Below are 16,962 nucleotides of genomic sequence, written 5' to 3'. Positions count from 1 at the left end.
TTGTATTATTATTTTTTATTAATCTGGGGTAAGTACAAGGTAGTGTTCGTCCAAAGATAGTTCTCAACACTTTGACATTGAATTCTCGTACCCCTGACATCCTAGTGCTCTAACCCGAGACCTCAAGGAATAATAAAAATTCCTCTACCACCGAGGTCACTAGGGTTCCTGAACCAAGTTATATTATTATATGCTTGAAAAAAAATAAATTTTAGGTTAAACTATGATTGAAACTAATTACATATTTGAATGAATTTGGGGATAAAATTTGAATAATCAAAAGTTTAAGGATCAATTTAAAATGTGGGTTATAGTTTGGGGACATATGATGCAATTACTCATATAAAGAGGATAAATATTAAAACTTTAAAATTTTTTAGCTGAAAGACTTAAATAATTATTCATTTTAGATTTATTTTTAAATGTTTGAGTCTGTTACTGCCATTTTTTTATAATTTTTCCCTTGATATGCTTCAAAATAATAAGTCAAAACTAACCCACCAAGTCACCATTATCTCGGTATGAACACTTATCTTAGTACTTCTGCTCAGCATTGTTTTCAAATTTGTTTTATTTATTTATAAATTATAATTAGTTTGAAAATTTGGAAGTTCACATGGATCCTTAATTTGGATCCTTGTTTAACCTAATTATTTGACCGGTTCTCTTATTCCAAGAGATATCATCGTGCAACTATTTGATTTTGTTGCATATAAAAACTAATAAAAGAACTTAATTTGAATATGAGAATGTTTTTTTAATTAATCACTGATATTCGATCTATTGATCAATTAATTCAAATCGGATTCTATAGAGATCCATTATAGGAGTAACCCTCTCAACTTAGATTGTTCCATTCATAAACGTCATGATTTAAACTCCTGACATTACTTAAAATTCTGGCATCTTATTTTACTAAACTAATTAATTGTTGATGATAATATATTTTTTAATTTTTTAAAGTTGTTGAATTTAAAATTTTTATTATTAAAAGTGTCCAACCGACCACATGCTTTTGATATGTACTAAAATTAATTTTATATTTCTCCATTTTTTCCGAGGTAGTCAAGAGCGGTTTGTGTATGTTAAGGTTGTTTTACCCTAGTCAAGAGTGGTTTGATACCTCCACAATATCTAGGTTGAGAAAGTCGTCATCGTCATTAGTTCATAAATTATTTTTCATTAGTTGATAATTTTTTTTAAAAATTATTTATTATAAATATTAAATATAAGAAATAATATTATTTATTATAAAAAGTTAATATTATTTTTAAAAAAAATTAGAATAATTATTTAATATTATTGATGTCAATATTAATATTAAAATATTATCTCTATAATTTTATAAATAAAAAATTTAAGATTAATATATCTTATTACAATAAAAATGTTATAAATTATATTAATTCTTCATTAAAATAAATATTATGTATATAGTAAAATAATAAATAATAAATAATGTTAATTATTTATTAAAATAAATGTACTATATTACAGCTTGAAAAAGTATTAATAAATACACTTTAAATGTTTAATAAATTAATAATATTATTTTTATGAAATTAATAAATAATATTCATTTTATTATTAAGAATATGTTATCATATATTATTATAATATTAAAAATATTATATTATATTGTTAAAATTATTAATATATATTATTAATTAATATTTTATTAAAATGATACTAAAATATTATATTAATATTAAACACACGAAATAATATTTTTAGTATTTAACTTTTAAGTAAAAGTTCCAAAAAAAAAAAGATTTATGGGAAATTAAACTGTAAGTTAATTTCTAGAAAATGCAAAAAAAAATCTTTTGATCAGAAAAATAAATTGCATTGACAAATCTATTTTTTACTAACTAAACATTAAGAAGTAAAAAAAAGTATTTAAAAAAAACCAATGACTTATAAACAAAAATACCCTAAATTTTGTTAGCATAAATGCCCAATAAAAAAGGGGAGGGGGAAAGAAAGCTTCGTTAGGTCGTTTGTTATTAAAATTCTATATTACAGATATATCGTCGACAGCAGGGATCGATCCTGCGCGGGCGGAGGCCAACATATTTCAAGTCTGCCTCCTTAACCAATCGGACATACCGACTTAGACGTTTGATGTGCAAGCAACATAAATATTAACATAAAATAAGTTGATAAAAAAATGAAATGGCAGTTTATATAACTAAAATAAAATTTTATTTGACAACTAATATTATTATAGTTAATCGTTTAAATACATTTAAGCACAATAAGTTTTTGATTCAGAAATTTTGAGTTTTATATAATTTAAGTATTATCTTAATTTTGGATGCTTGTAATAGTTACAGAATAAGTTTATTTGTTATCATGTTGATTTTTATTATTTTGAACCCTCGAATTAGATTGGATATGTGATTTGTGTTCGTGGATAATTTTTCATATCGTTCGATTCTAATTTACGGCTTGTATGTGGTCTCTTAACAGCTTGATCATCTTTTGTGATTCGTTTGTAAATGCGATCAAATATATTTGTATCTACCTTTTGTTCGAATTTATTTATTTAATTTTTTAAACATTTTTCTTATACGGTCTTTTTGTGATCTTAAATCGTTAGTTTTCTTGTATCAATGATTATAGAAAAATATTTTTATTATATGTTTAATTTACGGTGATACCTACAACAACTACAATAATATTCATTGTATCTACAACATACAACTATAATCGAAGTTAAATCTCTAGTTCAGATCCACCTTTTCCCTGTCGTGTTTTCACAAGGATATGCCGTTTGGAACCTTAAACGCTACGTTGTTGCCACGACCATACTCCCAGCATCTGACGAATAAGCTTATAGCCTGGGGTAAGATGTTGTTCCTTTCTATTTTTAAAAGAATAATAAGTGTTAAATGCTGTTGAGTTCTGTCTTCTTTAAATGAATGGTGGAAACCCCATTTATGTTCAATATTCTTTTAACTATGGTATTAGTTGATTTCTAATAATATATTTGGTAAATATTTTAAAAAATAATTTATCAAACACATTTTTTTCGTTGAACACTTTTATGATCAACATGGTTACCATGATTCGGTTGTAACTTCTAGATAGGGTTGAACAAAACTTGACTCAATTCAAAAAATCAATCTTTTAGCCTCAATTCTAAAAAACTAGACTTGACTTGATTCGAATTAAAATTTCATAAACTCGACTCAATTAAAAAAAATTCAAATTCGAGTTGAGATATAGAACTCGAATAACTTAAAAAATTTAGTAATTAGTTGATTGATTTTCAAGTTCAAGTCGAGTCTCTCAATTTTGTATGATATATGTATATCACATATGAAAAGATACAAAGAAATATGTATGTATATCGTATATAGTTATAAAAAAATATTTAAATTAAAATCAAATAGTACCATAACATTCTAAATTTTTACAACTAAATTTATATAAAAATCCGAATAACTAGAGTCGAAAAATTTCAAATATGGTAGCGTTGATGAGAGGATGAGAAACTTTAAAATCAAACCTGTAATTTGAAGGTGACTTCTTACCTACCTTGTTCCCTTGGATTGAAACACTTTCAAGATTGGCAAATGTGATTATTGGATTGCAACATTTTCAAGATATATTTCCATTTCTTCTTACTTTCTTTCCCTCCTGTCAAATTCAAAATTTTTCCACAATTGAGAAGAAAAAAAATGTTTTTCTTCAAGATATACAAGTTTCTTCTGCATGGGGTGTTGAAGCTAGACGGGATAAGCCCCCAAAAGATAGAGATCGAGCAACTTTTGGGTTCCAACCGGAACAACCAATAAAAGCCAGAAGCCAGCCGTCGTCTTCCTCCATGGTTTTGCCTTCGACGGTATCCTAACATGGCAGTTTCAGGGATTAGCTTTAGCCAAGAACTACTCCGTTTACGTCCCGGATTTCTTCTTCTTCGGTGATTCCATCACTAACAGGACGGAGAGATCGGTAGAGTTTCAGGCCGAGTGCGTGGCCAAAGGGTTGAAAAAAACTTGGCGTCGGAAAATGTACCTTGGTTGGTTTTAGTTATGGAGGATTGGTTGGTTTTAAGATGGCTGAGGTTTACCCTGAGTTGGTCGAGTCCATGGTGGTGACCTGCTCGGTTATCGCTTTGACTGAGTTGATCAGCAGAGCCTATCATTTAGGGTTCAAAAGTTGGGCTGATTACTTGCTTCCTGACTCCGTCAAGGGTGTTGAAACCCCGTTCAAGTTGCTTCAATGAGGTTTCCAAAGTTGCCGAGTTGGTTTTACAAAGAAATTTTGGAGGTAATTACTTTTGTAAAATTAATTTAAAGTTTGATTATATATATATATATATATTTGAGAATTGTGGCAGGGAATATCTATTTACAGAAGGGAGAAACTGGAATTTCTACAAACTTTGGTGATCAGTGACGAGGAATTTACTCTCCCTAGTTACCATCAGGTAATTTTTTTAGTCAAATGAAATGATTATAGAGTAATATATGTTCAAAATTTTCTTAATTTATTAGATGAATTTGTCACGTTCGACGAGCACCTAAACACTACTAATGATGAGAACCACTGAGCACTATTAATTTAATTTATAAAAAAATGAAATTTAATGGACTCAACATATAATTATAAATTAGTTAAAAATTTAAAAAGTCGATGAGCTTAACTGTTAACAAAATTCAATTTAAAAAATTTGATATTAAAAGATTTTAAAATATAAAATAAAATTTAAATTATAAAATAGGACTTTGATTCGAGGCTCTCAAGTGTACATGATGTATATATATATAGGTACTGTTTAAATTAGAACCAATTATTGTCATGACATTATAAATATTTATAATTAAATTTAGTAAAAAAATACTTCAAATACCACTGAACTTTACTTGTTGACTCGTTTATGCTATCAAACTTTTAATTTTGTTAATTATAACATTGAAATTAGGTTTACATTCAATCATGTTGTTCTACCATTAAAATTAATAATGGCACGATGACATAATTAACAATTGCTGATGTGGCTACCACACCAACTGTTTTGATGGTCAAGCATGAGCCTTAGATCTTAGGATGCTAAGGTTTGATCCATATGAAAAGTATTTAGTTTTAAGTTTTATGTAACAAAACGACGTTATTTTGAGCTTTTTGTACATTAAAACAGCCGGTGTGGCAGCCACATCAACAATCGTTAGTCGTGTTATTGTCTCGTTACTGATTTTAATGACTAAGTCACGGAACTGAATATAAAACTAAAGTTAAGTGTTATAATTGACAAAATAAAAAATTCAGTGGTATAAACGAATCAACGGGTAAAGTTTAGTGATATTTGAAGTAGTTTTTCTTAAATTTAGACATAAACCCAAGCAACTCGAAAAAATTTCAAATGAAATTTGAGTATAAAAAAATGAATTTTCAACTCAACTAATTTAAATTTTTTGATTCCACTCAATCAAATACCCAATTACATATTTAAAACATCGTAAATTATTGCAGAAGATACATCTTTTGTGGGGAAAGGACGATCAGATCTTTGACTTGGATACAGCCCGCTACGTAAAACAGTAAGTATACAGTTATTCTTTTAGTTTGTTTTTGCTATACAGACACATATAATTAATTGATTTTGAAATAATCATGCGTAACACGCAGGCAAATTGGAGAGAAAGCGAGTCTAGAATACATAGACAGAACAGGCCACCTCGTTCAACTGGAACGCCCATTCACCTACAACTGCTGCCTCAAGAAAACTCTGGCATCTTCATAGGTGGTGGTTTTGCAGAATTTCGAATGCCGTAGGGTTTCAGTTTTTACGAAGAATTTCAGTTCTGTCATTCAAGTTATATTATAGTTTGCTGGCGATGTTGAGGTCATTGTATCTAAATTATGGTAGTTTGCTGGATATTACACAAATCTATTTCTCTGGTTGCATTCTCGTGTTAGTTTATGTGTCGTGTTCTACTGAATGTTCTGTCTTTTTAGAATTGTCAAAGATTTTTGTCGCCATACGTTTGATTTATTTCTAGATTTTTGTCGCCCTGTATAAATCTGTTTGGGGTTCGTTATTAAAATTAACTGACTGAAATTTAGTCAAAGTTGAATTAAAATTAAATTAAATTAAATAAACAGATAATCGTACATTCATCAGATTATGGACTAATTTATCAACACTATTAAATAGAATGCTTAGATATAACAAAACATTGAAATTTCATATTGAAACACACAATCACATACCTGATACCTTATCATTTTATATGCTAGTAAATTGCTTGATTTAGATACATATACTTACCTAATTGAATTCAAACACCATATATACACATAAATGAACTTGGTTTCGATTACATTTACGGGTGTAAATTAATCGAACTAGAACAAACTAGAGTATGCTCGTGTTCGTTTGTTTATTTTTAAAAGTGTTCATGTTCATTTAAATTTTTAATATCATGTTTATGTTCGTTTATTTATTTTGTAAGGTGTTCATGTTCGTTTATTTAGTGTTCGCAAACATATTCGTTTAACGTCTGTTTATATGTTCGCGTACATGTTCACTTGCAAGCTAAAAATGGTAAAACTACGCCACTAGTTCTTAAACTTCTTAAACTTCATAGTTTAAACTTCAAATTTCACCACGTGTTCAATTTAGTTCATATATTCATCAATATATAAAATGTAAAAGAAAGAAGAAGTAAATGAGCTTGTAAACGAGTTTGTTCATGAACATAGAAATTTTGTTCATACTCGTTTATTTAGCTTAACAAACGAGCATAAACTAACATTATAGGAACGATTCACGAACAAATCATCAAACGATCTGTTCATTTACACACCTAATTGTACTAATCTAATTTAAGCTTTTATTATTCCTTGAATTGATGGATTACCAAATGATTTTGGATTACCAAATGTCCACTAATGTCACTTTTGGGATATCTATCATGCAAACTTCCAATTTTGCATGCTATACAAATTGGTCCTTAAATTTTTTGATTTTTAATCCTGGATGGAACCATCCTTTAATCAAATGAACTAATTTGAATGAGACACTCTTCTCAATAATTAAAAATAATATTTTGCTTTAAAATAATTTTTTAATCATCAGACTTAGAAGCTTTCGATTCAAAATTTCAGGTATATATATGAAGATTCTGAAACAAGTGTTTCATCATCATCATCATCAAAATTCAAATTTCTGCATCAGAATCAGTCTATGAACAATTTCCTCAGTCCCTTGAGTTGCTGTCAGTAATTGCCACAAAATACAAAGTAGCATAGGTAGAAAATAATAAGTGCATGATTCAAATGCATTTATCACTTGTGTATTAGGCTTTAATGATTTTTAAAGTTTTAAAGACAGTTTAAAATTTGTGGACCTTTACCTACAATTAATTGGTTTAATAGGATAGGATATTATATTTTTAGAGATTAAATCGTAACGATTACAAATGAAATAAATTGGATTAAAAGGATCACCTCCATAATTGACCTATAATAGATTGTTCATCTCAAACATATTTACTGGATATCGGTCAATCTCAAACATATAAGCAGTTCTGTCAGCATCCTAATCAACATGATTACTGGATATCGAAAATCTCAAACCTTATGTTTTGTTTGATGAATAAAATTATCCAATGGCCACTAACTTAAAAAATAATCTATCAATGCTTTTAAATATTGAAAGGTATAAAATATATATTAAATTGTTCAAAAACAACAAATATAATAACTTCAATATTTGGATTTCCTTATACCTAAGACAGACACAGAAAAATGCTAAATAGAACATAACATTAACAAAAGTACAGCAAATGTCTCAAAAGTCATATAGAACAAATTATTTACACATAAAAAATTTACATAAATAGGATGAAATGTACAAGCAAAACAAAAATTCACCTATTGGTAATCCAGATTTCCTAGTAAGCCAAGCACCAATATCAGCAACTGGAATTTGAAGCCCATCAAAGAAAACAAAGAAGAAGAAACTTCTTAAACCCTAAACTCTAAACACTTACCAGCTTGAGGTTTCGAACTAGTGCTTCTAAATCATAACAAAGCATAACTCCGGTGTTACAAAAGGAGACAAAAAGAAGAAAATCCTTAAACCCTACGCCCTGAATGCAATACGATGAAGGCGTTTGTTGATGGTCATCTAAACATCATTTCTGCATGTGTGCACTTGATTATTCCGGTCGCCGACGAAACCACTTGAACAATGAATTGGCCATGAAGAGGATGAATGAATTCGGCTTAGATGACCATAAACAAACACATTCAACAATGCATTTTTCATCACCAAAACATATTCTACCAATACATGTATATCAAGGGAAAATGTTAACAATGTAGAGTTATATGTGGTCCAACCCTGAAATCTTTTGCTCACATCGTTACGCTTCTGGAAGAGTATATTCTAAGGAATAATTCTCATGAAGAAAGCATATGCTTTCGGAATAAACTTATGTTACACTCCTATTGGTTGATTGGTTGATAGAGGAATCAAGAGGATTGGGTTGAGAGAGAGGGGTTTAAATACTGGGACCATGCATGTTTTGCCATCTTCTTCATGAGTTGCATATATGCTGCAACAAGTCATTGACCATCGACACAGGTCCTTATCTTCAAGGACGGAGTCAGAATCAAATATTAGAAGTAAGGTATCTAAGTTCAAAATAATAAGGATCAAAAATGTTATTAGACCAAAAATTTTGATAGGTCCAAGAGCTCCTCCCACTCTCCATATACATCCATCCCTGCTTATCTTGTATCAGTTTTTCATTTTTATAAAACATTCATATCTGATATTTGTGTTCGATATATGGATATAAAAATATGACTTTCATATAAAAATTTACTTAAATAAATTTAATCATGTCTATATTGAATATATATTCATATTCGAAACTCATACCTTAAGTGCATCATATATTGTTTAGTTATCATGATTGAGTTTGTGAATTTTGGTGTAACTTGTGAAGATTGAAGAAACTAGTAAGTACTATGATGTCACACAAAGTGTATAATAAATATAAAAAGTAGGACCTGCAGTTTTGTAAGTCAACGGGGGAAAAAGAAGAGAGTCGGATAATAGAACAATTAGTTTTATATAATGATTGTCATTTATGTTTTAGGTTTGTCATGTTTTGGTAATTAGTTTTAAAAAAGTAATAATTTGGTAACTAGTTTAATGATCGTGACACCTTAATAAAAACAAAGGTTAATTTTAAATTTGACTCTTAAACTTTTAAAAGCTTATTTTTGTCACCCACTTACCCAAAAAAAATATATAAAAACCCTCTTTCTTCCCCCATATTTTCTTTTCTAACCATAATTCTAACCCAAACCCTAGGTTAATTCCATTGTCGTTTGTGTTGTCTTTGAAAAAGAACAACTCCCAGGGGGTTATCTCCACAACTACGACTCCTACCGCCAAGCGCACCAGCATACCCCACCCCTGTGGAAGCCTAACAAATAGCTCTGACCGTAAGACCCACCACCATCTACTCCAACAAACGACAACTCGAAAATGACACTTTCTTGTCCCTTTTCTTCTTTCTTGAATTAGTATGCTCCAAAGCACTCCAAACAAACTCAAACTTAACCTTGAAATCTCGACATTCTTCGATTTTGATCTCCAAGTCGAACCATTGGATCAATCTTATATTTTGACCGAAGCTTCTCCTCACGCTCGCAAACTGTTTTACTATGTAGATTGTCAAAAGAAAGTTCTAGATCCCACGAACCCCGGATAGCCTCTCTTGCTTGTGTTTTTTTATTTAGGCTTCGGCCTAGTTAGACGTGGCGAGTATAGGTCGAGTGTCAATGACTTATGATGACGAGGGTCAGAGATGGTGGTTTCGACTGGCTATGGATGGTGGAAAGACGATGGTTGCGGTGGTGCCAGCAAACCTAAGGTTAGGCTCAGGTTAGAAAAGAGAAGTTTTTTTAAAAGACTGAAAAATAAATTTTTGAAAGTTAATATATTAAATTTAAAATTAGCGTTTTTTTTATTAATGTGTTACGTCACCTAACTAATGACAATTAATGGCTCAATGACTAAATTAAGAAAGACTAATAACATAAATAATCAAATCGTTATTTTCTAAAATTGATTATCAAAAGAGAAAATAACTTCAGTGACAAAAAATGTCTTATAATATACGATTTTAACCAACTTTTTTTGGATTTGCCAAAATGACCAACTAAATCGCAATGCGATCGATAATTCGCAACACGATCTCCGGTATCGCAAATCAGTTTCCAGATTCGCAACGCGATTCTGACTATCGCATTGCGATTACGTAAATCGCAATGCGAATACGTAAATCGCAATGCGAATACGTAAATCGCAATGCGAATCTGACTATCGCAACGAGATTCTGACTATGTCAATACTGAATTTCAAATTCGCAACTAGATTTCTGAATTCGCAACAGGTTTTAGTTTCGCAACACAAATGTTTTGGGTATATAACTACGCAACAGCAGCAACTCATAACCTAAATCCCTAAATCGCAACTCATTCCATCTCCATCTATCACTCTCTCCAGCGACATCCGTTTCTATATCCAACGACATCCGTTCCTATATCCAACGACACCCTTCCCCATCCGACAACAGGTTTTAGTTTCGCAGCTCGTTTGTTTAGTAAATTAATTTACAATAATGAAATCATCTAATGTTGATCATGTTTGGATAGATTTGTGGTTTGGAGGGTCATGGGAGAATGTTCATGGTGTTTTACAATATATGTCTTTACCCATGAATCTTCAACTAAAACTGTCATTAAAAAAGTTAACTTATGAAACTCTAATGTTACGTGTTGCAAATAAATTGAATTTAGAGCCCCTAAGTGGATTTAGGCTATCTTATCAGAGAAATGATAAAGTTTATTTGTTAACCGACAATGAAGATGTTGAACGATTCATTGCTTACATTAGTGTTTCAAGTGATGATGTTACATTGTATGTTGTTGAACCTAGAAGTAGTGAAGTTGGGTCAGTAGCGGGTAGTAATCAACTAAGTTTTTCAACCTCAGTTTATGATGCTCAAAATTTAATGGTTCCACCACAATTTCATCACCAAGCAAATATTGTTTCACCACATTTCCAATACCAAACACAATCTCAAAACCCACAACCTTTCCCTAATCTAAATCCCAATCAACTTTCAGCACCAAATTCCGGTTTTCGTATTGACCAGTTAGACAATGCGAATACGTAAATCGCAATGCGAATATGTAAATCGTATTGCGATAGTCAGATTCGCATTGCGATAGTCAGATTCGCATTGCGATTTACGTATTCACATTGCGATTTACGTCTTCGCATTGCTATTTACGTAATCGCAATGCGATTACGTAAACCGCAATGCGAATATGGAAACTGATTTGTGATACCGGAGATCGCGTTACGAATTATCGATCGCATTGCGATTTAGTTGGTCATTTTGGCAAATCCAAAAAAAAATGGTTAAAATCGTATATTATAAGACATTTTTGGTCACTGAGGTTATTTTCTCTTATCAAAATAAGATAAATCAAACATAATAATAACATTGTTTTATATTAGAGGTCAGGCTGTAAAATTGACCTGGTCGATTTGTCCATAGTCTCTATTTTATTTTAAAATAATACTATATATAATTTAATATTAAAAGTTATATATTTTGATAAATTTAAATAAAATATATTATTTAATTAATATTTGAGATGATTCGGGCCAACATGTGGATGGAAAATGCTTGTCCAAATTTAACTTGGACCGAGCTCAGGCATTACAGTTATGTCATCAATTATTAGGCTGTAGAATTGAGCTATATATCCAATCCAAGTTAATGAAGTTCTTACCACCCACCTTGCTCTATGGAGCTTGAACAATACGAAGGAAGAAGAAAGAGAGGTCCCAACGACTGCAAATACGAATTCCACACGGTCCAAAGCTCTCGAGTCAACCCTCCACACGTTGACTTTGAAAATCGGGGTGTTACATTTATGTAGTTTACTCTAAAAATATTTATAAGGTACTAATATAATCGAACAGTTTCATCGGAAAATTTTCGATGATCTCTCGTGCATGAGTCTATTACCGTTCCTTGAAAATGCTTTCAAAAGAAACGAGCTTCAATTAGAGTAACAATGGACATTAAGGACTATTAATAATTTAAATAAATAACAAATCCACTGAAAATAGACTCCAACTTTCGAACTCAAACCATATTTCCTTTTTCAAAACCAAAGAAATATTTTGAATAAAACTAAACTTCAATAAATAGACATTAAGGACTGCTAGCATAACATGATAATAAATGGTTTGGTAGAAAAAGTAATGTGCAAGGACAGGTAACAATAAATAAATAATGGACCGACGTAGACTAACTTAAATCATAAGAATTAAAAAAAATTAAATAAGGTAAGAGTTTCCAATCTTAGTATTTATAAATTGAGTAAAATGGATTGAGAGTGTCGTTGTATAATAAGCCTCAGTAAAATCCAATTTAAATTTTAGATTAATGATTAATAAATCGAATATTAATGATCAATTCAATAAAAATTATCACCTATTTCAACCTTAAAGAATAATAATACGAATTAAACCCTAGTGAAAGTTTTCACACTTTCCAATGTCTTCCCAGGCAACTTCCTCGTATTCATACATAAGTTTTTGTTCATACATAAACACCAACTAACAATTTGAGTTGTTAAATAAATAGTTATTATCTCTTAAAATTTCGGATTTAAATATAATATTTATAAAAGTGTTGAACATTTATAACCAAATAATTAAGTATCTTTTAAACAAATATTATATAAATCATTAATTACAATAAAATAAGCATAAAATAATTTTTTGGGTTTAATCACGAGTTTAAATCTATTGATCGATTTGAATGTATCAAGCATCCTCCATGATTAAAGGGTGTGTTATTTTTCCTTGAGGTATTGAGTTCGAGCAATTATATTAGTAGGGAGTGTGTGCATCGTTAATAATAAAAAAATTCTGAACAAATACTACCCTTATAATCATCCCAGATTATTAAAAAAAATGTTAACTAGTAGTTTTTATCTATAGAGAGAGCTTTTTACCCCAAAGTGAAATGTTTGGAGCTATAATGCTAAAAAAAATAGGAGCCAAAATGACCATTTTAGTAAATATTAGATGATATTTTTGGAATTATTTATTTTTATGTAATCATTATCATCTGATCCATTGATAGAGTAATTTGAATTAGAGACTGACCTATTAATGAAGCATCTATTTCAGTCCCAATTTACTCCATTCATTATGCATATATTCAAATTATAGACATTATTTTAGAAACCTAATATTTTATCTCATTAAAATAATTATATTCATTTATTTAAAAAAATTAAATCAAGAGTAATCATAAATGGAGTGAAGAAGGATTCTATACAAAATAATTAGTATTGCATTTGATTCTCAAGTAAAGATTTTTAATTATTTTATTCAAATTTTGTATAACCGTATGATTTTTTTTAAATATCTTTATTTTCCTTTTTCTTTTTTTTATTCTTCCGGTTCCAAAGCTTCACCTTAACTAATCCGGACCGACCCGCGTCGTACACCTGATTTTAATAGATAAGTCTCCTAGCAGAGTTTTTTTTATACACATTTATTATATTTTTTTAAAAATAATTATTTTTTAATTGATTTGTAACAGTAAAATTAATATTAACGACATTGTAATAATCTCTTTCAATATAAGTAAAAGAAAACAATTAATCACAAAATATACCCTATTTTCATAAGATAAATAACTATATTTTATGATTTATACTGCATCAAATTTAGCTTGCAGACATTATTTTAATATATTAACTACACCTTTTTCTACTTAAAACAAAATAAATAAGCTTTGTTTTAAAATGGATGACAGAGCATCTGGTCCACAGAGAAAATTACCCATCTACCCTAATGCATTGAAATAAACATTAAGATACACTAGGGCATTACAGTCTTTTAAGATCCCCGATTAATCTATGTAAACATCATAATCAAAATTATATAAATCACAGCCCCACCCCCAGATGTCGTCCTTCTTCTCCACCAAACAAACTATACTACCAAAGCAAAAACAGAAAAGCAATCTTCCATTTCTTTTTCTTTTTGAAATGAAGGAAGAGAGTAGTGACAGAAGCTTCTGCGGTCTACATGTGGCGGATCGGTGTAAGGCATTCGGACGGCGGTGCAGCCGGCTTGTGAAGGAGCAAAGAGCGAGGTTCTACATTCTCCGGCGGTGTGTCACCATGCTTGTTTGCTGGCATGAAGGTGGTGACACTTGAACAAGTATAACTCATTTTAGAAGAAAATCTATATGTTAATGTATATATTATATACAATTAATGCCACATAAAATAAAAGACCAAAGGGTTATTTTCTTTCTTTCTTTGTCCTTTTGAGTTTTTTGTGTCACCTATTAGGGCCAAAGAAACAATATACATAATGAAAAAAATTATCTTAACATTACTTTAAATAATTATTTTGACATTTATTCATTAGGTAAAGTATTTCGATTATAGGCTGTTATTTTATTAAATCTCCAATTATTAAAAGTTAAAAAATAGTATATCGATTATAGGACGTTGTTTTGTTAAGTCCAACGACTATTAAATATTATAAAAATAGTCATCTAATTGTTCATATGTTTCAAACTCATCCTTTTGCATTAAAAATTTGATGTCATTTTGATCTATACATTAATCTGTTGACTGAAATATGATAATCGCTTGAAAATTTGGGATCATATTTTATCATACAACTGTCAATTTTATAACTTTTAATAGTTGATGACTCAAGAAAGCAATATCCTATAGTCAAGGGATCATTTCGTAACTTTTAATAATCGATAGATTCAATAAAGCAAAACCCTATAATCGGTGATCATTTATTTATTTTATCTTTATTTTTTATAAATATTTTGACATCGCTTTATTTTAGGTCAAAAAGACTTTTAACTTTTGGTAAAATATATTTTTAACCATTTTTTTAATATTTTTAATTCTAATATTTCATTTTAAGAAAAAACAATATTTTAAAAAAAGGTTTCTATTTTATGTTAATAATATTTGAATTTTGAGAAAGTAAAGTAAAAACATAATAATAAAAAAAAGATGTCACATTGCATCAGTTGAGTTGATTCAACCTGGTTTAGGAGAACTCGGTTAAAATTTAGCTGACTCGGTGGATTCCTAGTTAAGGATCCCGAGGAAGACGTGGACGTAAGCCCGGCTGCGAGAATCGTTGAAATAAAGAGCGTGACGTCGACGCTCCGTTAAATCGTTTTCAGCCGCACGTGCAACGCCTTTTCACACTCTGTCTTATCTGTTTCTTTAAACAATCCGCGGAGCCCGCTTCATTTAAACTCAAATTTGTCATTACAGTCGAAATTAGGTAAAATTATATAATTTAGATCATTGAATTACCCGTCCATCTCAATTGGTAGAACGCAAGACTCTTAATTTTATGTTCGTGAGATCGAATCTCACAGTGGGCAATTCATAATTATGACTGCCGGAGGTCTTCTAAGGAAGTTATTCTCAACCTGGCGTTGGGGGCACAACCTAATACCTTACCTCCTCTCACCCCATTACATATATGAATATGATCAACTAATTTTTTTATAGAATTTATATCATTATATTAATTTATGGATTTTGTTTAATTATATGTAGTTGAGAGTTTTTAATTATACTCATTTATAATTCATCAAGTAATTTCAGTGGTTAAGATAAATGTTATTTTACCTTAAAAGTTATGAGTTCGAGTTATTGTATTTATAGGGTATATATATATTGCCAATATAAAAAACTATTATGAACATATATTACTTTATAATTATGTCAAACAGTTTAAAAAAACTATACTCATTTAACTCTTAGATAAAAGGATAAAAATCGACGCAAATATGTACTTTATTATATCATGTAATTTTATAATTAATATTATTTTAAAAACATAATATCAAAATTGACTTTTAATATTATTAAAATAATTAATTTGACCTTTAATATTTTAAATTTTTTCAACATAATGACTTGAGTAATAGTCACGCGTGTTATTGATGTGACATTTTCATTTTGATTGACGTATGATATGTCATGCCATTTAATTTTTTACTTAATGTAAATTTAAGTGTCTAAAATATACACAAAGTTAACTTGAGGTGTTTAAAGAATTTTTCATTAAAAATATGTATTTAATATTTTCAACGTTACAAAGTTTTAGGTGCATAGACTATAATAGTTGTTAAAAAATTGTTATCTGACACATTTTATTGAAATATTTATTTTTAAAAAAATCTTAATATTATTATTATTATTTAAAAAACACAAATATTTTAAAAATATAAAAAATACCCCTAAGATTCCTAAACCCCAAATTATCAACTCATTTACCGATATCCATCGTTGTTATTGCTGTCCTCGGGTGCCTTATCTGCCGCTGTCACCGAAGCTTCCTTATTCGACTCGAACACATATCATTGGGGATCTACTCCCACACAAAAGCAACCGCAACAATTGTGATTCTATTTTCCCCGAGGGTGGGATTGCTCCTTCGACATGGCACTCATTGGGCACTAATGAGGTGGCTTCGCATTGACAATGGCAACTCACTATCGTCGATAGTGGGCCGATCGACGATGAGTATGGTTCGTCGGACAGTTAGGGATTTGGGGATATTTGGGGTGTTTTGTAAAAAAAGAGAGGAAATATATGGATCATTTTTGAAAAATTATAAATTTCATTTTTAAAAATTTAGGTCACATGTTAAACAACGATTGATTGATTTATTTTTAACGATTTTTTAACGGTTGTTACGTCTCAAGCATTTAAAAGTGTAATAGAAAAAACGTTAGACACCTAAAAGTGTAACAGATAAAATATTAAACATTTATTTTCAACGAAAAAATCTTTACGCACATAAAGTTAACTTCGGGTATAGTTTGGGCATTT

General features: G+C 29.8%; 1 pseudogene; it reads left to right on the top strand.

Moving 5' to 3' along the window:
• Positions 1–3,686: 3,686 nt before the first annotated feature.
• On the top strand, positions 3,687–5,768 carry LOC120174567 (annotated as a pseudogene).
• The last annotated feature ends 11,194 nt before the right edge of the window (positions 5,769–16,962 follow it).

Source organism: Hibiscus syriacus, unplaced genomic scaffold (assembly GCF_006381635.1).
Source record: "Hibiscus syriacus cultivar Baekdansim isolate YM2019G1 unplaced genomic scaffold, ASM638163v2 tig00112114_pilon, whole genome shotgun sequence".
NCBI classification, from domain to species: Eukaryota; Viridiplantae; Streptophyta; class Magnoliopsida; order Malvales; family Malvaceae; genus Hibiscus; species Hibiscus syriacus.
This window is presented reverse-complemented; position numbering and strand designations above follow the sequence as displayed.